The sequence below is a fragment of the Ambystoma mexicanum genome, chromosome 6p, assembly GCF_040938575.1.
Source record: "Ambystoma mexicanum isolate Mex_15411 chromosome 6p, UKY_AmexF1_1, whole genome shotgun sequence".
Classification (NCBI taxonomy): Eukaryota; Metazoa; Chordata; class Amphibia; order Caudata; family Ambystomatidae; genus Ambystoma; species Ambystoma mexicanum.
Genome location: NC_090935.1, coordinates 1316391720 through 1316408701, shown reverse-complemented (window position 1 = coordinate 1316408701; position 16982 = coordinate 1316391720). Strand labels below are relative to the sequence as shown.

The 16982-nt window shown below is 47.1% G+C and overlaps 1 protein-coding gene across 2 annotated transcripts in view; it reads left to right on the top strand.

Moving 5' to 3' along the window:
• CNTLN (centlein) overlaps positions 1–16982 on the top strand; it is a 2346865-nt gene that overhangs the window by 1454604 nt on the left and 875279 nt on the right. The gene's annotated exons all lie outside the window — the stretch shown is intronic.

Genomic DNA, 16982 nt, shown 5'->3' with positions numbered 1-16982 from the left:
GATTCCCTGCTCTATGTTATAGTATTTGGAGTATAGCACCCAACACGTCTCATGGTCACTCAGCACCAAGCAATCTTGTTGTCAACCATAATATCAGGAATATAGTGTCTTGTTCTCTTCTTGACTTCATCTCCCAGCAATTATTTCTACCACCTAGGTCAAGGACCATGTCTTGGCATATAGATTCTCACCCTCTTACAATTCTGGGCCAGTAGCAATATCTGTTTCCAGACAATCCTTCTAGCAAGTAGCTCTTCCCCCTTGTTGAGGGTTTTTGTCATCCACAGGCTGTTCTCCTGCACTTAGTTGTAACTCTGTAGAGAAGCCCCTCAACGCTCACACCAGAAAAAATACAACCCACTAGGGAAAAAGGTCCAGCACACCTTTTGCAAAGAGAATAAGGTTTATTCTAAAAAAAAAAGACAAATACGCGCCAGCAAAGTGCTCTGCTGCCACAGATCGCACTGACGAAATCAGCATGGGTGATAGTTTATAAAGGTAAAAAGCGTCACAACTGATGTACATCACATAGGTTACAGATCCACTGGCTGGTACGACCCCAAACTTAGGCAGCCTGCTCCATATGTGATGCCTGGTTATTGGTCCCAGCTTCTCCTGTCCGTCTTCTTCCACGTGGGGTTCTATGTTGCATGTCATTCAGCTCCAAAACTCCTATTTGGCAATTATTAACGCAATTCAGTGCATCTCCTATTTATGGCCTAATGTGCACGTGGTACTGCAGACATGGGTGCAGAGGCTACTTTCGAGGTCACGATAACTCCTAAATCCCGACCCGGTCCCAGATGCGTTGGCGCCGTTCCAGTTCTTCCCACCCCAGGCTTAAATGTGTTACTTTCCCTGCCTGGCACCTCGCAGCACAAATCACAGGGGTTCAATATATTCTGCTGTGATCTTTCTGATAAAATGGCGATCTACTAGTTTTATGGTCTCGGACTGACTGGTCTGGAATGCTGGTGCCTTGGGACAGGGGCATCTGGGCACTATAAGTTAGGGTTTGGGCTGGGGGAAGTTCAGAGGCTTGTGCCCTCCTTCTTGTGGGATAACATCTTGCAGGGAGCTCTAGGCCCCCTCATGGGCTTGCAAGGCGTCTTCCTTCTGGGATACGAATGAAACAATGAAAGGTTTATAACTATCCGTGGGTTTGGTCTTTCTCACTACTGCTTATGCTGCAACCCGACCCTGCAAGCACTTGCCTATATGTTCTGAGACTGGACCTACTGCCCTGGCTGCAGCGCGGCACTCGGCCTCGATTTCAAAATGGCAGCTATTTTCTAACAGGATGTTTCACTCCCTAAACAAACAACATCTACCTATAAGGCCATGTCTATCACCACCCCATTTCCCCCTATAACCATCCTACATACTGACACACACAGGTCTCCGCCTCATCCAGAACCTCTCGTGGGCCTGGGACAATCTCCCCTGCGTCTCAACATTCCCTCTTTCGTTAATCCCACATTAACAAACTCCCATGCAAGCCTTTCGCTATCCTCCTTCTCTTTTCTCCCTTTGCAAACTCTCAGCTTCCAGTTACGGCCATGTTCCGTCCTTATGTACCCATTCTCTGCACACAGATCGTAAACTGTCCCCTGCTTGCGCATACTGATCTGGGGTACACGTGAGGTATATATAGCCCCCCCCTGTATCCTGCTAAGGTCAACCCAGTGTTCCTCATAGTTCTCTGGGTCTGGTGGGGAAGTAGTGATGGTCCCTGGGGGTGAATGCATTGCTCCATTATAACCATGCTGAATATGTTAGTCATGTGTTTGTACCTGACTCTTTTGTATTAAGAAGTGCACCCTGAACCCCAAATGAAATCATCATCATTGCAGGGCTAGGTATTAGTTTGGCATAGTATCAAAGTCCCATCTGGTAGGTGCAGAAGATCACTAACATGAACACTATCATGGGTACCAGTATTTTCACAATTGCCGGCATCCATGAGGGTGCCCAAGAGAAAAGGTTGTCCAACCAGTCACTTCTCTGGATGCCAGCCTCTGTTTGCATGTGGGTGCTGAGGGTGTGCAGGGCCTCTATTATATGCATGACCCATTGGTGGTGGCGTTTGGGGGTGCATATGTGCAGCATGAATCCCCAATCTTTGTGCAGACCCCTCCTTCTATCACTGTAAGCAAATCCAGTAAATAGCGATTATGCAACATCATCTACCAGATTGCTAGCATCTCTATCCTTATCGCATTGAGGTCCTGTTCAGTGTAATTTGCCAGCTGTATCACTTCCCAGTGGACGATCTGAAGCCACTTGGCATTGGCAGCTGCTTGCATTCCAGGCAGTAAGAATGATGCGTAAAATGTCTCTTCTTTGCCATACAATCTGTATTGGTTTGGTATTTCTTTGAGCAACTGCGATGAATCTTGGGACAGATAGTTGGATCTCCATTTTCTCTGCAATTTGTCTTCCTTTTCTTTTTCTGGCATCATATAGAATATGGGCCACTGTGGTGGCACTGTGGTAGGGACATCTGACACTGGTGGTGTTGTTGGGGCAGACAAGCCACCTAGTCCCACTATCAAGTGCTCTTCAGGGACCACCAGGAGAGGAGAATGCAATGAGGCCAGCAAACAGGTGCCCCTCCATAGTGGTGGGAGATGCAGAAATGCCTGCTTGCCGCAGACCCAGTAATTGTCCATCTCTGCTGCTGTCGTCCATTTTTTGAGGTCTGGGATGTATAATGTCTTATTGCACTTGTTGTAAGCCCCCACAAAGACGTTTTCTTCATTGGAGAAAACAGTTCAAGTTCTCCTTGTTTCTGCACTTTTACTGGTTTTTCCATCGCTTCGATCCACGTGAGTTTGCCACATGCTCAGTCCAGTATTCTCGGCATACCACATTCACCTTTTGGATTACTGCTTCTCTGAACCCCACAAGGCCTCCCGCCATGCAGCTCATTGTAGTCTTTTGCCATCTGTTTGCCAAAAATGTTACACCTTGCAGCTTCAGGTATGGTCTTTGTAAACACTGTGGCATTTTGAGATTGTGGGGGCACAGCAGTTTGTCTGGGTCCATCATCACAAGTTGTATGCTATGTGCCTGAAAAGTGCTTTGCAACATGCATAAAGTCAGATGGACCCAACATTGAGCCTCCAAAAGTGGAGTTTCTTGCGACATCAATACCTTGGGGGTGCCTGATGCGTGTGGTATCAAGGAACAAATGTAACAACTCCCATTAACCCTCTTTTTCCCCATGAGCTCATGTCTGCGTATCAACAATTGCTCAATTCTGGGTGCTGCCCATCTTGTATCACATCTAAAACTAGACCTCTATACTCATATTTGGCTCTTCACACTTGTCTCTTGAAATGTTTTAATGCACACACATGTGAAATAGTAGAAGATGGATTCAACTTTGCAATAATATAAAAAAACACATTAGGAAATAATAATGACATAGCCAGTTTAGTAAACATCCCCATTTGCTCCTGGGTAACATTTGTCTTAGTAACAGTTATGTTTGTGTTCATGACCACTTTGTTGTCTTTCCCAGTTCCCCAATATGATGAAGACATTTTAGCAGTTGAAGAAATATTAGCAGTGTTGACATTCCCCTGCCCCCCTTTTATATGCGCTCCCCATATAAAACTACACCCTAAATATATCCCCAATCCGAACATAGACAAAGCAAACAGATCAGTGACACAATGCATGACACAGGTAAATGCAGAAAAAAATGTGGTAACCTCAGAGTGTTCAGGCAAATGTAAGTATTGCTTTCTTCCATATAAAATGTACGTTGCTGCATTTTCATCATAGAAAGGCTAAGAAGAGAGGAACACAGAGGGGAGAGAGAGTTATGTTCATGAGCATCAATATATGTAGTAAATAAGTCTGTGACACAGTTCTCTCACATCTAATATCTACTCAACCTGTGTGGGGCGTCCGGCATGAGGGGACTTCCAAACATCCGAAAGATGTATCCAATACCGCAGCTCCCTAACTTCTACTGCCAGGGGAGTGGCATAGGTAGCGGTGAAGGGGCTGTTGTATCTAGGCTCACTCCATCTGCTGACAAAATTATTGACGTAAGTCTGGTTGCCAGGGAACAGCTGGGTTGGTAGTGAGGTCACTGAGGTAGATGCAGCGCTGGTTGACTCTTCAGACCTTGGTGTTGCTATCTGTTGAAAAATATTTAGTATTGCTTTTGTTTTGTTGAGGCAGAATGGTAATCTCTGAACCCATTCCCTAGAACAGATGCAAACCTCATTGAGCGATAAATGATGATCCTTACAGAGCTGTGTGTGCATGCACCCAGTTTTTCTTTAATGTGGTGCACAACTTTGAAAGTTTACTCTTCAGTAGACCATTGATTCGTTCTACAATCCCATTGGCCTAGGGGTGGTAAATTGTACACATCCATGCTTGATGCCCAGTAATGCTGTTATTTCTTTGAAAAGCTCATTGAAGAAGTGAGTGCCATTGTCGTACCTTAATCATCGCACACTCCCCATCGAGGGAAAACCTCTCTGACTAAGAATTTGACAGCACATTTAGAGTCTGGATGTGCACAAGGACCTGCCTCCACCCACCGGGAGAAGGGGCACACAATGACAATCAAGTAACACCCATTACATCTCTCTCCATTATCCGCGTAGTCGATGTGCAACTCATGGAATGGCCCAGTCAGACGGGGTAGGGTACCTCAGATAGTACTTAGGGTATGGCCAGTGCTGTATGCTTGGCAGGTAGTACAATTAATAACCATTTTAGTCAATGTTTTTTGCAGATTGGGGCCAAATCAGTCTTCCTGTAAATCTGCAGCAATATGTTGTTTTGACACGTGTGATGGGTGGTGCAGCTGTTAGATAGTGACCAACAGGAGCTTGTTCGACATAACCACCTTACCTGTTGTTTCCTTCCCCCATAATACGTCTGTAGGAGACTGTTTACATTCCCTTCTCTGTCACAGGTCCTTCTCCTCCTGTGGGGCACAGGCCTGTAATTCAATAATCTGTGCAATTGGTAATGAGTTGTAGGATTCAGGCAATCGTGGTCATCCCTGTGCTATCACTGGATATTCAGCAACACTGGGCACAGGGAAATACGCTGCTTGTTTGGCTGCTTCATCCATGGCAGCATTACCAAGTGGAACCTTGTCTGTGTCATTTGTATGGGCGGTGCATATCATCACCACTGCCACAGAGAGCTGGGAAAACGCTTAGATAAGTTTGTCTAATAATTCTACATGTTGTACTGGGGACCCATCAGCCCTCCTGAACCCCCGCCTTCCACTTTGAAAGCCCTGAATGCACTGTTGTGGTAACATAGGCAGAGTTGGAATAAATAGTTACATGGCACCCCTGGGACATGGAAGTGCTTCAATGAGCGCTATGAGTTCTGCTACTTGAACTGAATAGTGTAGGGGCAGTATTTTTGGCACCATCACCTCATATTCTCTGTCCACTAGGCGGACTAAAGCTACACCCGTATGCCTCAGGCCTGTCCCCTGGTCAATAGTTGCAAGCCCATCAACAAAAAGGACCTCCACTTCAAGCGGGCTGTCTCTTGCTTTCGGTGTATCTTCTTCCTCCCCCTCAAATGTCTCAGTCATGTTTTGCTATGTCTTCTTCGGTACACAGTTCTTTAACGAATGTAACAGGGTTTACTCTTGCATCACTCTATGTGGATGTTCGGGCTGGCCAAGATGACCTCCTATGAAGATGCCCGCTGTGTGGTCAGAGTTGGTTTAGATTGTTCAAGGATGGCAAATACTGCATGCCTCACTTACAATGTTACTGAACACCCCATGACAATTGTGGAGCTTTTCTCAATTGTAAATGCAGTGGCAGCAAGCGCCTGTTCACAAAGCAACTGACCCTGCATGACTGAATCTAGCACTTCACTGTGATAGGCCAATGGCTTGTGGCCCATGGTGCTTTTCTGCATGAGTACTGCAGTCATCATTTGACCGTTGGAATCGGAGAACAGATAGAACCCTTGAGTGTAATCAGGGTTTGTTAGCACTGGTGTGGTAGAAAGGACCCCTTTAAGTTTGTTAAAGCTTGTGAGCATGTCCTCTGTCCAGACAATTTTGTCATTCTTTTGCGCCTCCTTGAGGCCTTGAACAGGGGCCTGGTATAAACAGCGTAGTGTAGGATCCACATGGTGCAGTATTTACGCAACCCTAGGAACATCTGCATTTCTTTGACAGTTTTCAGCTGGGGGGCACTGCGCACTGATCAGCATGTAATATTCAATTAAAGATACTTGGGGATTCGCAGTACCCTTGTGACAGTCTTGTGTGTTCTAACTGCACTCCGCCATGCGTAAACGCGGTTGGGTATTGCCAGTATGTGTCATGATGCCTACCTCCAAGGAGCCAGGTTCGACCCAGCAACCCCAGAGGCAGGCATCATTTCCCCCAGGGAAGTGCCAGCGGGCCCAAGCTGGGGCCCTTTGGACGCAGTCCTGGCGCCTTGGGCGCCAGGCTCATGTTGGACCCCTGTCCTGGCGCCTTAGGCGCCAGGCTCATAAAGCTAGACATGTGTTCAAGTGTTTTAATGTGCACTTACCTGATGCAGACCATGCTGCTACATCCAGGCCCTCTTGAGGCCTGAATGAAACTACTTTACCTGTGGAACTACTTTCCCCTGGGTGTGGTTGGGGAAGGATACATACCTGATCGGTGGAAGGATACCTGGAACTTCTTCCAAAGCTATTTAAACCACGCCCAATCAGCAACTCACGCTTCGTGTTGTTCTGCTCCTCACAGCTGGACGCTCACCGTGTCAGCTCCTGCATCTGGACTTCAGCCACGCCTGTCAGCATCCTGGGTCACCTGCTAAGAGAGAATTGGAGAGAAAGAAGACCTTACCTGCTAAAGCTGCATCACGGAGACTTCACACCGATGATCCTGAAAGGGAAGACATCATTTTTAAAAGCATTTCGCTTCGATCGCTGCAGCGCTGCATTTCACTCACCTTTCCAGGGCATTTCCATCTTCAGCAGCGACTTCCCAGAGCCTAGAGAGAAAAAGACAAGAACACAAGGTGAGAGAAGGAAGGGAATAGGAAAAGCTCAGTTTCCTTCTAAGACTTACCTGTTGGGTCATTCCCATTTCATTTTGGGTCCTGCCGCATCCTGGCATTCCGGACCCTGGCCCCTATGTGGAAAAAAGACAAAGACATTGAATGAGCGAATGCAAAGACATTACCCGAACGCTCATCCAGAACTTACCAGTCATTTACTGGAACTGCATGTTTCACTTCGGGTCGGCGCCATATCTCCGGCATTCCGAACCCCGGCCCCTAAGGGGAAAAAGACATAAGCGTTAGCGCTTGCTGCAATAGGACAAAGAACATTATTATTAAGCTTGAACTTTTGAACTTGCTACAGAACTCTTACAGCGCCTTACCTGAATAGTCAAGCTTATTTGAACTCCCATCAAACCTCAATCCAGTGAAGTAAATGGGGTTTTAACGCGCCCCTGCATCAGAAGCAGGATGGAGAACTCATCCTTCCAGACCCTAAGGTGAGACTTCACGGGGAATCAAGGAAGGGTATCGTGGAGGGTTGGAAGGGAGTGGGAGACTTGAGCATTGTTCCGTCAGTAGGTAATACTCCCTTTTCACGCACAGGGGAATATTCCTGCGAACCAGTGAGGCCATCTTCAGAGTCCTGCGCTTCATCAGCACTCGAAGCCAGACCAGCGCCTCCGTGGGAATCAGGTGAGCGTGACAGAACGCGAAGCCTACCCATAATTTCCCACCCGGGCGCTATGGAGACTTCCGAGACAGATCAGCTAGCCCAGCTTTTGGGGGAATTACGGGCAGAAGTGCACTCAGCCCGCCAGGAGACGAACGCTCTCAAAAGAGAACTGTTCCTATCCAAGGAAAGAACAGATGACCTGGCCAAAAGGTTATTGCAGGCCCAGGCAGGGCACACTCCTTTACCTAATTCCGGAGATACTTCCACATCAATGGGTTTGAATAACCCGGTACAAATCAATCTACCCGGACACATGCCTTTGGCCCCGCCTGAACGTTTTGCGCGGGATCCCAAGAAATATGCCGTCTTAATGAACCAATGTCGTTTACACTTTCTATGCAGACCCGGGGCCTTCCCTAACGACCAGACCAAGGTAGCCTTTATACTATCTTACCTCAGTGGCGGTGCTGCCGATTGGTCTATTCCATTTGTAAATCAGGATGATCCCATTCTCCAGAATTTTCAGGGTTTCCAGGCCAGCATGGAAAGATTGTTTGCTCGACACTCTCAAGGACAGGCCCTTGATAACGAATTGCTATCCTTACGACAAGGTAATCAGGATTTTCTGTCCTACGTTGCCACCTTTAATAGACTGGTTGTGGAAACTGGATGGCCAGAAAACAAAATGATCACATTGTTTCATCGAGGCCTGCGCGGAGAGCTTAAGGATGTTCTAGCTCAGATAGTAGATCCACCCCAGGTCTGTGCAGACTACATAGATTTGGTGGTTCAACTTGAAAAGCAGATCGGTTCAAGTACGAAACCCGAGTACCGATCAAAACCCACGCTAACTCAGAGTACCGACGTATCCGAACCTATGCAAATCGGTGGTGTTAAAGGACCATTAACACAGAAGGAACGAGAGAGAAGGCGGCAAATGCAACTTTGCCTGTATTGCGGGACTTCCGGTCACTTTCTTCGAAATTGTCCGGTTAAACCACCTAAGAAGGTGGTTGGAGCCACTGATAACGATTTATTGACAACTGATTCGGGAAACGACCTAGCCCGACAAGCGTAGGGGTCCGCTTGCCGAGCTTGAAAACAAACTCTTTGACCTCGCATATTGTCATGCCAATGGTGCTCATGGACCCAAAACAGCCTCAGCTGTTGCATGCTATAAAAGCATACATCGACAGTGGAGCTATTGGAAATTACGTAGACCGTGAATTGGCTTCCAGGATTAAGCTCCCTCTCCGCCCGAAAGTAACCCAAGATGTCATTACTACAGTAGATGGAACCGAAATAGCCTCAGGGCCGGTAACGCATTCCACTGTTGGAATGACTCTGGTGGGTCAGGATGGACATCGGGAAGCAATCGTGTTTGATGTGATCAAGGCCCCACAATTTCAAGTAATTCTTGGAATTCCTTGGTTAGAAACACATAATCCCAGAATTGACTGGCGAGCAAAGAAGATAAGTTTTCCTGATTGTGAACCAACTTGTTACCCAAGATGTCCAGTTATGGGTCTAGCCTCGGCAACTTCCACCCCTGTACAGCTACCGTCAGAATACCAAGAATTCCAGGACGTTTTTCAGAAGGAACAGGCTAACACGTTACCTCCCCATCGGTCTTATGATTGCCAAATCGATCTGGTATCCAATGCTCAACTACCTTGTAGTAGGATTTATGCTCTTACGGAACCTGAGAACCTACATTTGCGTCAGTATTTAGATCAGTACCTAGCCAATGGTTTTATTCGCCCGTCCAAGTCTCCTGTCTCCTCAGCTCTGTTCTTCGTGCCGAAAAAAGAGGGCGACCTTAGAACATGTATAGACTATCGCGCCCTAAATCAAATAAAGATTAAGAATCGTTATCCTCTGCCCCTGATCCCTGAGCTTATCGACCAGGTGAAAGACGCTTGTGTGTACACCAAGTTAGATCTCCGAGGAGCTTATCACTTGGTGCGTATAAAAGAAGGCGACGAATGGAAGACTGCATTCCGCACCAAATTTGGGCTCTTCGAATATCAGGTGATGCCCTTCGGTTTGTGCAATGCACCTGCCGCCTTTCAGTACTTTATGAATGATGTTCTTCGGGAACTTATCGACATCTGTGTCATTGTTTATATCGACGACATCCTGGTGTACTCCTCTTCAGAATCCGATCACAGAAAACATGTCAGGGCAGTTCTTGAGAAATTGCGCCAGCACAGACTATTTGCAAAGCTCGAAAAATGCGTTTTTCATACCAGAGAAGTGGAGTTTCTCGGATTCATCCTGACACCTCAAGGAGTCCGAATGGACTCGCGAAAGGTGGACGCCATCCTCAAATGGCCATCTCCTAGCTCGGTGAAGGGAGTTCAGAGCATGCTGGGCTTCGCCAATTTCTATCGAAGATTCATCCCGGAATTTTCCCGAACAGTCCAACCCATCACAGCTCTCCTAAAGAAAAACAAACGCTTTGAATGGACTCTTGAGGCCGAACAAGCCTTTCAGGACCTGAAAACCAAATTCACCTCTGCACCTATATTGAAGCACCCGCACCCAGATCTCCCTTACATTGTGGAAACCGACGCATCCAGTTCGGCGATGGGAGCTGTCCTGTCGCAAAGAGACCCAGAAACTAACCAACTACACCCTGTGGCCTTTTGGTCCAGGAAATTTTCTCCTCCTGAAATCAACTACGCAATTACCGACAAAGAGTTACTGGCTATTAAATCTGCTTTCAAGGCTTGGCGTCACTACCTTCTCGGGGCAAGACACACCATCACCGTAATTACGGACCACATAAATTTACAGTATTTAAAGACGGCCAAGGCTCAATCTTCACGACAACTCCGATGGGCTCTATTCTTTGCGGAATTTGATTTTGTAATTACCTATCGTCCTGGCTGCAAGAATGGTAAAGCGGACGCCTTATCCCGGATTGGCATGGAAGAACCCAATTCGAGTTTAGAACCTGTGCCAATCATACCTGAACAAAGAATCTTAGGCCTAACTTCATTGCAAACTATTGAGGACATCCGAACGCAAGTAAAACAACTTCTAGACTCTTCAGCCTTACTGGAATGGAGTCAAAAGGGTCCTCATTACAGCGTTACGGATGACTTACCCTACTTCCAGGAGCGGTTGTTTCTGCCTAGTAAAGAATTGCAAGAACTTGTTATTGCCCATCATCATGAATCATTAATGGAAGGACACCCTGGTATCGCTAAAACGGAGGAAAAAATCAAACGCCACTTCTGGTGGCCTTCTTGGAGAAAAGACATAAAGTCTTTTGTATTGTCTTGCGGAATTTGCGCCCAAAACAAGGGTCAAAAGAAAAGGCCAGCCAGCCTACTTAAACCCTTGGATATTCCACCGGCACCATGGCACACCTTGTCAATGGACTTTATAACTGACCTGCCTACTTGTGCTGGTTACAACACTATTCTTGTAATTGTGGATCTATTCTCCAAAATGGCCCACTTTATCCCTTTAAAAGGTTTGCCTTCAGCTTCCACCTTGGCCAAGGAATTTCTGGAGAATATAGTTCGCATACATGGTTTCCCTTCCATATTAGTCTCGGATCGTAGAAGTCAATTTATCTCCCATTTTTGGAAGAAGTGTTGCCAACTAGCACAAATAGATGTGCGGCTATCCACCAGCCACCACCCCCAGACCGACGGACAAACCGAGAGAACCAATCAGACTCTCGAGCAATATCTTCGGTGCATGTTACACCAATCCGAGTTAAATTGGAAAGACATCCTTTGGATCGCAGAATATGCATACAACAATTCAGTGCATTCTGGAACCGGACAAACTCCTTTTTATACTTTGTATGGTCACCATCCTCGGACTTCTGATATAGATCCACCTCTGACCCTGGAAATGCCCGCAGTAAATCATCTGCATTCCACAGTAACCCAAGCCTTCAAAGAAGCTGCAACTCATTTACAGCAAGCCAAGAAAAAGTATAAAGAAAACGCTGATTTGCACCGAAGTAAAACTCCTCCTTACCAGGTTGGAGATCAGGTATGGCTAGCAACGAAACATTTACCCCTCAAGGGCCAGCTAACCTTCAATCCCAGATTCATAGGACCTTATCCCATCAAGGCTATAATCAATCCCGTGGCCTTTAAACTGGATTTACCGTCTAACATGCGTATTCATCCAGTTTTTCATGCATCACTTTTGAAGCCAGTACAACCAGGGACCCGACTGTCTAAGCCTCCAGACCCAGTTCAAATTGAAGGGGAATTAGAATTCGAAGTTAAAGACATTTTAGACTCCAAGGTGTTAAAGTCCAAACTCTTCTATCTTGTTGACTGGAAGGGATATGGAACTCAGGAGAGATTGTGGGAGCCTAGTAATCATGTTCACGCACCTCGATTAATACAAAGGTTCCACCGGAGATTTCCGAACAAGCCAAGACCCCCGGAGGGAACAACCTTGGGAGGGGCCTTGAGGGGGGGTACTGTCATGATACCTACCTCCAAGGAGCCAGGTTCGACCCAGCAACCCCAGAGGCAGGCCTCATTTCCCCCAGGGAAGTGCCAGCGGGCCCAAGCTGGGGCCCTTTGGACACAGTCCTGGCGCCTTAGGTGCCAGGCTCATGTTGGACCCCTGTCCTGGCGCCAGGCTCATAAAGCTAGACATGTGTTCAAGTGTTTTAAGGTGCACTTACCTGATGCAGACCATGCTGCTACATCCAGGCCCTCTTGAGGCCTGAATGGAACTACTTTACCTGTGGAACTACTTTCCCCGGGGTGTGGTCGGGGAAGGATACATACCTGATCGGTGGAAGGATACCTGGAACTTCTTCCAAAGCTATTTAAACCACGCCCGATCAGCAACTCGCGCTTCGTGTTGTTCTGCTCCTCGCAGCTGGACGCTCACCGTGTCAGCTCCTGCATCTGGACTTAAGCCACGCCTGTCAGCATCCTGGGTCACCTGCTAAGAGAGAATTGGAGAGAAAGAAGACCTTACCTGCTAAAGCTGCAACACGGAGACTTCACACCGACGATCCTGAAAGGGAAGACATCATTTTAAAAGCATTTAGCTTCGATCGCTGCAGCGCTGCATTTCACTCACCTTTCCAGGGCATTTCCATCTTCAGCAGCGACTTCCCAGAGCCTAGAGAGAAAAAGACAAGAACACAAGGTGAGAGAAGGAAGGGAATAGGAAAAGCTCAGTTTCCTTCTAAGACTTACCTGTTGGGTCATTCCCATTTCATTTCGGGTCCTGCCGCATCCTGGCATTCCGGACCCTGGCCCCTATGGGGAAAAAAGACAGACATTGAATGAGCGAATGCAAAGACATTACCCGAACGCTCATCCAGAACTTACCAGTCATTTACTGGAACTGCACGTTTCACTTCGGGTCGGCGCCATATCTCCGGCATTCCGAACCCTGGCCCCTAAGGGGAAAAAGACATAAGCGTTAGCGCTTGCTGCAATAGGACAAAGAACATTATTATTAAGCTTGAACTTTTGAACTTGCTACAGAACTCTTACAGCGCCTTACCTGAATAGTCAAGCTTATTTGAACTCCCATCAAACCTCAATCCAGTGAAGTAACTGGGTTTCAACGCGCCCCTGCATCAGAAGCAGGATGGAGAACTCATCCTTCCAGACCCTAAGGTGAGACTTCACGGGGAATCAAGGAAGGGTATCGTGGAGGGTTGGAAGGGAGTGGGAGACTTGAGCATTGTTCCGTCAGTAGGTAATACTCCCTTTTCACGCACAGGGGAATATTCCTGCGAACCAGTGAGGCCATCTTCAGAGTCCTGCGCTTCATCAGCACTCGAAGCCAGACCAGCGACTCCGTGGGAATCAGGTGAGCGTGACAGTATGGATGCAAAGGTATGAAAATGAAGGCATTCTTCAAATCCACCACTGTGAAATGTGTCGCTTGTTTAGGGATGCTGCACAAAATAATCGGAGCGTTAGAAACTTCAGGTGGAGGGTACAATAATCCCTTGGTTTAGGAGTGCAGAAATGGTGTGCCGTATCCCCTCATCTGCCTCTTTGGACAGTGGATATTGTTTTGCTTGGGGCAATACTGCACCTAGCTTGAGTGTGATTCGTACGGGCACCTCTACATTGTGGGCACTGGTTGTCCACAATCTCTCTGCTACCTGCTCCAGGTCTTTGTCACTGAGGGAGGAGTGGCAAGGACCATCAAAGAACATTGCACCTTACTATACTGCACCATGATCTCACAGGGGATGCAAATGGCCAACACCATTTCTTCATCATCGGACCGGGTCCTCAAACAATTCTGCATCTGTTACTTCTTTTAGGGGAACGGTTGGATCAATACACAATACAGTGCACCATTCAAACCCATCTGAATCAGTTCCCACTACAACAATCCTTTTTTCAGACACCACCAACCCTCACAGATCCAATTATATCGTCCCTGCCACAAGCTCTGGAGTCACAATTGGCATAAAGATGAAATCGGATGGTATCTGCCAACACGCCTTTCCAATCTGGGGCACTGCATCAAGCAAAACTGATCGCGTACACACATGTCAGGGTTAGCAGGGATGCCACAAACCACACTCACTCCCGCCGCCCCACGATAAGGGGCCACCTTCCCATTCGGGACTGCATTGCTTTCGGGCATAGGAGTGCTGCATGATTGGTTCAGTGGCACAGCCTGGTTTGGGGAGCCGTACGGGGCTGTGATTGCACCCGTAGTGGTTGTGGTAGTAACTGCGTGTATGCCTGGTGTATTTAGTATGGTATGGAAGTGGCCAGCGGGGGCGCAGGGATGTGTTGCTGTTGTACTGTGCAAGCAGGGACAAATGGATTGTAACCCGCTCCCATTCTCCTTCTGCATCCCCTTTGAGAAATGACCCCATTTCCTGCATCCCCATCACTGAACTGGTCCTGCTCACCCTCTCGGCCCCATCCCTCCAAATCCACCTCTGCCCCCTTGAAATCCTCCTCTTCCCTGCTGCTGACCTTCTTGATACGACTAAAAATACTATGGCTGAGGTCCACTGTTCCATTGCTCTTGTCCTCTGCCTGGCCAGAACGCTGCTATTCTTGCAATCCGTTCGTGCTGCTACCTGCTCTGCTAGTTCTGTTTGAGTGATAGCCATTACCATCCCTTCAGTAGCTAACTTCACCAATTGTTTCTGTACTAGTTTTGCTTCCTCAGCCTGCAACCTTTACGCCATTTCCTTTTCTCTCTCTTTGATCCACTTACAGTGGTGTATAATTATAGGTTATAATTCGGCCCAACACTTCACCTCGATGCCCACTATCTTCTCGAATGGCTTCTACACATCTTTGGGCAATCCCTTTTAGATAAAATAGAAAAGAGGAACTGATTGGTCCTACTGGTCCCTCGTCCCTGCATCTCCTGCACTTTCAAAATGTACTGAGCTGGGTCTTAATCATGCCCCATTGTATATTGCGTTATGAACTGCAAGTCCGGTGTATTGGGGTTTGCCCGCAGCAATGCATCCCACACTTGTGCTCTGATATTGTCAAAGGGTGTCGCATCATGTGTATTATCATCTAGCTTAACTCCTGGATATCCAGCCTTCACCCAAACGTCCCCATCCGCATCTCCCACAATTGCTACAAGCAAGCTTTTTATGTCTCCCACAGCTAAAGGGATACCAGCTGTTTGTTTCTCAAATGCATATATACATTTTCCAGCCCCTGCAGTGAGGGGAGGGAGCCCATTGATCAAGTTGTTCTTATACATCTGAGCCCAGTGTACTTATTGCACGCTACCGGGGCCTTTATGCAACAATGGCAATTGCGTGCCCATTTCCCGCCTAGTCTTCCTGCTGTCACTTCCCTTTTTCCATCACACTGTTAACCACCCAAATCTGTTGCTCAACTCCGTACACCACAAGCTCTCTATACCCTTTAGGGTAGCTTTTGGTTCCTCCTGCGCCTCTTCATCATCTAATTCATCCATGGTGTCCCATTCGCCTTCCCGCAAGTCTCTGTTTATATCTCCGTCCGACCTCACTGTCCCATAATTTACACTCTCCGCTCCTCGCTCATTACTCTTCTCCTTCTCAATATGCACATCCTTGATTGCAGTGCTGTCTAATCTAAAATAAAAAAGCATCTGCGGCTCTCCATTCGTCTACACCACACCCCGATTTAACCCCTTTCCTCTCTGAAGCCTGCGAAGCTTGTTCTAGTTCCTTCTGAGGTTTCCCATCTAGAGGTACTGTTGTGTTAGGGTTTGTTTGGTATGGGGACTGTGCTGTGGTGGGCAAGGGCACATATGTCGGGTTAGTAAATCTTGTAGCAGGGAGGGTGGCGAGTGGATCAAGGCACCCTTTGTGCAATGGTAACTGTGTGCCTTCAGGTGCTGTTGCTTTAACTACAGTCGGGGTTGTGCTGCTGTCACTCTGGGGCTTGCACTCATCATTGTCCTCTTTGTTTTTGACCATTTTCCATAACTGTAAAATATCTTTCCTCCTTTGAAGTGTTTTACCTTTAGATTTAGCAGGAAAAAATGTGTGCCAGTGTTCCAAAATCCCTCGATTGTTCGTACCGTGCTCTGGCGGAATATTCCCCATGTGTCTCCGCCACCCGCTGCTTGTGATATTTCTCAGTCCTATCTCGGTACAACGGCAATGCACTACACATATACTCCAACAGAGTAACTTACCCCCATGTTGACAATCCTTATATTAAAATAACATTAGATCCTATAGCAAATACAATTTGTCATAAAGGCCCTACCAGTCCGTCGTTCCCATTCTGCAGCCGCCCCCTGCCCAAACTCCCTCCATGCACACCCACTCTCACACATCACACCCAACACCCACACTACTTCTTGCACAGGCCCTCCCTTGGTCTCTGCTTGCTGCACAATAAAAATGAAGTACACTAAAACAACAAACCAAAACAACAAACTAAAATAGCAATCACTATGTAATCTCATTCCCCCACCCAGAATATATTGGGGAGAGGAATCCAAGCTCTCTAATTATTCAGAGCCCCTACTTTGTATATCCTCTTATCACAGTAGAAAATATGGCACCACCTTCTACCCTAGCTCGGAAAGGATACCACTTCTCTTTTTCTCTTCTTATATACTTATAACAATAATAATAATAATAAACTGCAATGTGGCCTTCACAGTCTTATCTAACTCAAATATACACAAATCTACCATACATTCATGCTCCCACTTCTTCACAAACAAATCCTCTCACTGTTATCCCTGTTCCCCCATTCCTCACTTAGTGCCAACCCCTGTTGCTGTCACTTGCAAGAGGTGTAGTTAAATCTGCGTGTTCACCCAAGCTCCTCCGTCACAGGGTCCCA